This window comes from Abrus precatorius, unplaced genomic scaffold (genome assembly GCF_003935025.1).
Source record: "Abrus precatorius isolate BTA unplaced genomic scaffold, Abrus_2018 Scaffold3, whole genome shotgun sequence".
Taxonomy (NCBI): domain Eukaryota; kingdom Viridiplantae; phylum Streptophyta; class Magnoliopsida; order Fabales; family Fabaceae; genus Abrus; species Abrus precatorius.
In genome coordinates, this window is record NW_020874373.1 from 32,994,773 (window position 1) to 33,003,237 (window position 8,465).

Sequence of the window (8,465 nt, forward strand, 5' to 3'; positions counted from 1 at the left end):
GAAACTAATTTTTTTTCTTAATATGTTATATAATTTCTCATATAAAGAATATTTATTTATTTTTTCACTAAATATTAATTTAAATTTTACTGATTTTAATTTTAAAAATTTATTCTCTTTAAATTAATTATATTTAATATAATAAATAATTAAATATAATAAAAATTAGATATAAAAATATTTATTAATAATAATTATAATATTTGCTTTTAAAATTAATTAAATTTTAGAAAATGATATAATGTATCTTTAATTAAAAATTAATTTTATTTTAATTTAAAAATACTTGTACAACATATGTACAATATAAAAAATATTAATTTTTATAATATTTTAATAAATAATGGTAAGATTTAGTATTATATTAAAACATGATAAGAGGTGGTTATATAAAATCAAATTATACATCTATAATTTAATTAATTATTACCTGATTGGTAATTAAATTTTAATAATATTTTTGTATAAGTTACAAAGTTCAATGATATGCTATAATAAATCATTAGCTAAGATTATAAACATTTGTAACATGTAATTATCTAATAATTTGTAAATGGCAAAATACTGAGTGAAGCATCAATTAAAGTTATATGAAATAATTGTGAAAACGAGAGAAACATGCATGGAGTGGTGTGATGATTGATGATTTATATTTTGTATTCATATTTATAGTTTTATTGCATCTTTTAAAATATATTTACTTCTTTATTTATTTCATTTAGCATGTTTTTTTATTTCTTGCATTAAATTAGAATTTTCATGAATACTTGTTATATTTACTTTATATTTTATATTTTCGCTATTCTAACATTTGTTTACTATTTTGGTCATAACTTTTTTTGTAGATCTCTTTTTTAGCTGATTCTTTTTGCAATTGATTCTTTACTTCCTGGGCTTCAATTTGGTGGATTGTACTGTTTGGAGTTCATAGCTATTTTCTATTAATTTTTTAAGTTCAAACTTAAAACATACCTTTTATATTTAGAGTTTTTATTTAGGGCTTTTATTATAATTACTTGGAGATGCTTTGGCCCATTTATTTCCATTTTCATTTAAGACTAGTATATATAGGGGTCAAAAGGTTGATGTTGCACATCTCTCCTTTTTTCACCTCTCTTCCTTTCCCTTTCATAATTTTGTTTTCATAATTTCATTTTTGGATAAAGACTTTTTCCTGTTTTTGAGAGAAAATCCTTTTTCGTTCCATTCGCATGCCTCTTTTTGAATTTTGTTGCATTTTAAATTATTTGTTTCTCGCGAATCATCTCGTCTCAAGGGTAGATTGCAAAATCGATTGATCTCTCCGAGTTTGTTTTTTTACTTTTTTGCAATTTTTGACTAAGATTGATGCATTCATAATTTGATTGAATTTGGTTTTATTCTTGAGTGTAATATTGATCGATTAATTGCTTTTACGTTCGAGATTTAGATAAATTTGGTATAGTAATCCTAGTTTACGTCTGTGATTCGTGATTTCAATGTGTGGTTTTAATTCTCGTTTTTGTTTTTCAATTCATTATGTGTTTTCGTTTTTATTTTTCAGTTCATTTTATTTTCAATTTGTGTTTGTTTTTGTTTTTCTGAGTTAAATTAAATTTATTTTTGTTTTTAAATTCGTTTTTAGTTATTAGATCCGTTTTCAAATTTTAAATTCGTTTTCAGTTTTAGATTTGTTTTTAAATTTTAAATTCGTTTTCAGTTTTAGGTTCATTTTCATTTAAATTACTTTCATTTTAAATTCATCTTTTAATCACAAAATCGTTCAAATTAACCACCGTTGCATGTTTAAAATTGAAAACATAATGAATTTGTGTTTGTATGAGATGACCTAAGTTTGCTCTCTATATTACAAAATTAATTGAAAAATTTAATTTTATTTAACACCATTACGACATGTCGGTGGAGGGAAGCCGAGCGAAGAAAATTGGATGGGAGCAATGCATGAGAAAGCACGCTGCCTGAGTGATGGTACGTTTCGCATTGATGGCACAAGATTTCTTGTGTTACAAATTAACTCATCTTGTGCTACAAATTAATGCATCAAACACATCGATTCTATTGTCATTTACAAGTATAAAGCATGCAACTCTAGAGTGCTTCCTTGCTTGCTGCTACTGTTGTTGCTTTGCTATTTTGTTAGAAATGAGTAATCGAAGTTTGTTTGCGCTTGTGCTCTTCTTCGTTGTGTTCATGGCACGAGTGCAGTCTCTTCCTTTCATTGTTTTGCATGATAACTATTTGTAGTTCTATTTTTTATTTTTTGCTTATTTTAACTTTCACATACTAGTAGTTCTCCTAAATATGCATTTTTTTAATTTTTTTAATGCTTTTTACTGCTATATCTTATGTGTCATCTATCAACCGGTGCTATGATCTGATAAGATTTAATAATAAATAAATATTTTGTTGTTTATTTTGTTTTTCATGGTTAATTGTTGCTTATTTATGTTTATCTTAATTTCTTCATTGTTAGCTTGTTGCTTGAGTTGTTTATCTTGTATCATGATCATTGAAATTTGTCAACTCAAATCTTTAATTTATTTTATTTTATTTTGTGGTTTATTGTTGTTGACCGAGCCTCACCTAGTACAATAGGACTTAGTTGTTGTTGTTAGATGAAAAAGTGTGATTATAGTTGTTGATGAGACAATCAAGGATATAAATTTTAGTAACCTTATAATTCATTATACTGATGCATGTATCTCACCATGAACTTATAGATTAATTTTCTCATTAATGGTTATAACTCTTCATTTTTCCTCTAGAGTGAACCATTCACATAAAGGAGTCAAATGTAGGGGTATGAATCTTCAGGTTAACTCTGAAGTTTGTATAAAAATTGTGCTCTTGCTAACTTCGTCTTAGAGGCACTGATGGCATGTCATGAACAAACTATCCTTACTGCTTAAGGTTTGAGGTGAAAATTAATAAATTGTTTTATATATGGCAATTTTAATATCCATAAAATTATTAGTAATGCTATTATGAATCAAGATAGTGAGAGATTGACATTTGAGGGAGTAAATATTCTATATGAGGATTAGTTGACCAAACAAGTGCATGAAGTGAAAGAGTAACATGATCATCTCTAGTTTCATTTAATATACCTTTTGGATCCAAATCTATTTTAGGTTTATTATCAACCTCCATCTTATCGACAAGTTCAATCACCAACAAACTTCTTTACTTACAACAATGGTTCTTATTAGGGGTGGGTAACGGGTGGGTTAAGTCAGTTTCAGGTTCAAAAATTTAGAACTGATTAAATTAAATATACAAATATTTTAGGCTGAAAGTAATTATAAATTCATTGGGTTGATTCGGGTGTCAGATAAAAAAAAATTGGTTTGATCGAGTGGATTTTTACGGTTTGTATATTTTTTTATTTGAATACTTAAGGTTATTTTTATTTTTTATAAAAGCAAATTTTACAAAAAAAAATAAAGTAAACTTTCCTTTTATATATCTTAGACCCTTAATAATAAATAGTTATTTGCTTTACTTAGTCCTAATAAAAAAATTATTTAAAAACCTCATTATACATGTATATTTTACAAGTTTATATATTTACAACTCATAATTTCTGATTATACATATATATTTCAATTTATTTATAAATTTGCAACTTTACGTGAGTACTAAAAAATAATTAACTGTTTGAGCTAATTAATTAAAACAATTTTTTTAAATTAATATGTTCATTGTCTAGCAACAGATACTTGATAATCATGAGATCAATCAAATAAAAAAATAACTTAAAAAATAAATTAAAATAAGTTTGCTTCTTCCAACTCTGAGCAAAAATTGTAAAGCATGTCTTTTGAGAATTATGTGGTGAGCATTGAGTTAAGAACTAGTAACCAAACCTTGTAAAAGAATACAAAATACTTATAAATTAACATTTATATGAAGAAAATAATTGAAAAGTTCTTTAAAAAGATAAATTTGAACTAATTTTTATACCTCTTGTTTTGTGTGGAAGTTGCAAGTGAGGCAATTTTTAAACTCTTAACCAATTGCACAAGGCTGTACTATAAACAAAATTATCAAACCAGTAACATAAATGATATAACAAAAGTCATCATTCTAGCATTTAAACCATCAATTTTATTGACATAATTAAACTATCTCCTTAATTATCATACATTAACATACTATTAATATCACTAACATCATACATAAGAAGCAAATTTTAATCTTCGTATAAAGAAATGAGATAAAAAAAAATAGAGAAACTCTGCTTGAACTTCCAGAAATCCAAATCCTATTGTCATTATGCCACATAATAGCCACTCAAAATAGCTTTTACGTTAGAAATGTACATATGACACTAAAAAAAAATTTGAAAATATGAAAAATTATGCAATATGAATTACTATAATTTAAAAATTACCTAAGAATAGTCAAGTAGGAGGTGTTGCTGCCAAAGTCAAAAAGTTGTGTACCCTTACATATATTGCAAATACAATAGCCCATAACTACACACACAAGACAACTAAAATTAAATTTGCATATATCAATACATTAAAATAGAATATTAAATTTAGAAATAACTCACAAAATATATCATTGGTTGACATTCTAACATGTCATGTTTGTAAATATCCAAAAAATATAGATCTTCAAACCTATAAATATGCAATATAATTTATAAACACATAATGTCTAATTATTACATTAAATGAGAAAAATAAATTTAGAAAATACATAAAAAATTGTATTAGTTAGGTATTTCAGTCTAATACAATAATAGCCCACGATTGCACTCATAAGACAACCAAATTTAATTTGCATATATCAATAGTACATTAAAATAAAAAATATATTTAGAAATAACTCACAAAATATATAATTAGTTGATATTCCAACATGTCATGTCTGTAAATATCCAAAAAATACATACCTCAAAACCTGTAGTAAATATACAATAAAATTTATAAATACATAATATATAATTACTTCATTAAATGAGAAAACTAAATTTAGAAAATAACTCACAAAAAATTAGATGACTCATCTTGAATTTCTTAGTTTCATTGCATGAAAAAGAAGTAATTAGAAACAAAAAAAAAATGTATAAAATGAAAAAAAATATAAGAAATAATCACCTAATATGACTCTTTCAGAAATCTCTAAATCTTCACCAACATCAAGGTGTTTAAATTGATAAAGAGAAGGCTTTAACCAATTTTGACCACAAATGAGTGCCTCAGTCATTTCAGGAGATAATAAACTTCTAAATATGTCCAATATTCTACCCCGAGTGCTAAATACACTTTCAGAAGCTACAGTGGAAATAGGTGTGGCTAACACATCCCTTGCCATTGATGATAAAATAGGAAAATGTGAGGAGTTGTGTTTCCACCAAAGAAGCAAGTAGAAATTCTCATCCCCATCAACACAACCTTTAGCAAGATATCTATCAAGTTCATTCTTTTGGTCAAGAGAATATTTTGTCTTCAAATATTGTTTAAAAGCATCTGTCCTAGCCATATGTGTTGCAAGTATGGTAGGACTATATGTTTGACCATGTGACTACCCTTCCATTGACACAAAAGAAGGTTGTACCTCCTTATTTTGCTACTTATGTTGTAGCATACCAATTATACAATTTACATAAACTTTGTTTCATACTACTGGCTAAATCATTTGAAAAACTAATGTCATCACAATACATGTCATTGAAAGACCACTCAACATACTTCAACTTATATCGAGGGTTGAGAATAACTCCAAAATATAGAAGATGATTTATGTTCAGAACATTAACCCAATACTTGTCATATTTTCTTTTCATCTCACATCCCATTGAGGCCATTATAGAATTCAAATTCATGGACAATTGTTTCAACTCACACAAAATCAAAGCTAATTGGTGAAAAATAGCATGTATAGTGACTTGAACAGAGGTAGAAAAAACATTTGTTACATCATAAAATATCTTCAAAAATTTAATAAAAGCTCTAACATTCTCCTAATCAATGCTTGTAGGGGGACCAGCAGTCCTAAAATAATCCAAATAACTTGCATCTTCAAATTCTAACTTCTCAAAAACAACTTGAAATTTTTCAATAGAATCCAACATTAAATATGTTGAGTTCCATCTAGTTGGAACATCAAGACATACTAATTTTTTTGAAGAAATTTTAGCTGAATCAATGCACTCTTTAAATTTAGCTAATCTTTGAGGTGAAGACCTCACAAATCTAACAACATTCCGAATGCTTGTTGTGGAAGCATACATGTCCTATAAGCCATCATTAACAACCAAATTTAATATGTGTGCACAACATCTCATATGCAAGAATTCACCATCCAAAACAAGCCCACTAAAACTCTTAATTCTTTTTTTCAAATAACTCACAGCCACATCATTGGAAGAAGCATTATCAACAGTGATACTAAATACATTTCTAAGGCCACAGTCCCTTAAGATGTCCTCAATATGCTTTCCAATAGTCTCACCTTTATGATTGGAAACAACTGAAAAGCTTATGATTCTTTTCTGGTAATTCCACTCATTATCTATGAAATGAACTGTGAGGGTTAAGTAATTAAGATTTTGAACAGAAGTCCAACAATCAGTAGTGAGAGAAACCCTATTACAATTTGATCTTAAAAGAGCTTTTAATCTTATCTTCTCAGCTTCATACAACTTAAAACAATCTCTAGCCACTGTATATCTTGAAGGCACAACAAATTAGGGTTGCAATTGTTTACAAAAAATCTTGAATCTTTCACCCTCAACAACTTTGAAAGGTTGTTCATCTAAGGTGACAAATAAAGCCAAAGCCTTTCTATATGCTTCTACATTAAATCTCTGACTTGCAGCAATCAAATTAGAATTCTCTCTACTCTTAATAGGACCAAAAGTAAGAATTCTTTTGCTGGGATCATTGCTAATAGCATATGTATATTTAGAGCAACATTTTAAGTGTCCTAACATATTTGATGTTCCATGAACTTTCGTGTCACAATAATACCTTTTATTACAATAATTACACATAGTAATTGGTTCTTTACATTCAGATTCAGATAATTTAGTAAAGTGATTCCAAACTGCTGAAGTTTTTTGAGAACCACTAGTATTTGGTTTTCACTTTCTTTTTTCTTTAGAAAGAGAAGTGGGATTAACAGCTACAGATTCTATATTAGGCTCACTTCCACCACTTCCTACTATTGAGGCAGAATTAATGAAAACAACTCCTTCAATTTCATTTAAAGATGTAGGCGTTGGTTGGGTAAGTATTGGAAGCGGGTTTTGACTAGACTGCTCCATTGCTCATTTAACGAAGGAGTCATAGTCACTAACAATTTACTATATTCAATTCTAAAATTTTAAAAATTACATGAACAACACCTAATTAAATAGAATCAAACCATTAAAATAAGCATACTATATGCAATTTTAAAAACATAAACTCAATTAAACATGTGCAAGCAAAATGAATAATAGTTCAAACAATACAAATTTACATACACCAAAATTTTATTTTAAAAAAAATAGAAACTCAATTAGACATGTGCAAGCAAATCATGTGCAAACAATAAATACACACATTGATAAAGTTAATAAATTGATTCATTATCTCTATATTGAATAAACAAACTTTCAATTAAAAAAGCTAACAACTTTTAACAAAAAAAATCTAAAACAATTATAGGAAACTAAATATCATATATTTTAGTCTTTTTGAAAATAAAAAATAAAATAAAATAAAATATTATAGAATAGTAACTCAGCAAATAAAATATAAAAAATTTTAAGTTCTTAGAGATGTAAAAAGAAATGAAAGACAAACATAAGCTTCCCTATGAGCATGTTACCGTGTTATACTTTTAGAACATTCTGATTAAAAAGTTCCTTTGATCTTTCTTTAGCTCTAAACTAATTAAGAAAAATAACAAGAATAAAATAAATTTAATTCATTGTCTCTATAATTAGCAAACAAATTTTCACCTAAAAAAAGTTAAACTCTTTTAACAAAAAAAAAAAAGAAGTAAATCTGAAACAAATATAAAAAACTAAATATCATATATTTAGCAAACAAGAACATAAATTTGCTTCGTTATCTCAGTATTTAGCAAACAAACTTCTACTTAAAAAAGTTAACAACTTAAAAAAAATTCTAAAACAAATATTAGAAATTAAATATCATATATTTTCATCTTTTTAAGAAATAAAAAAATAGAATGTCATTAAAAAATAGTAAACCAGCAAATAAAATCTCAAACATTTTAATCTCCCAAATGTCAATGCAAAAAAATAAAATAAAAGACAACTATAGATGTACCTTTGAGGATGTTATACTTAAAGAACCTTCAAATTAAGAGACTTGTTGATCTTCAAATCCACTTCCCTGATAGGCAAATTTTCAAAAATTTTAAGCTCTTAAAAAAATGCAAAAGATAAGAAAAGAAAGATATAGACTTGCTACTGTATTTATTGTACCTTAAAACCTTTA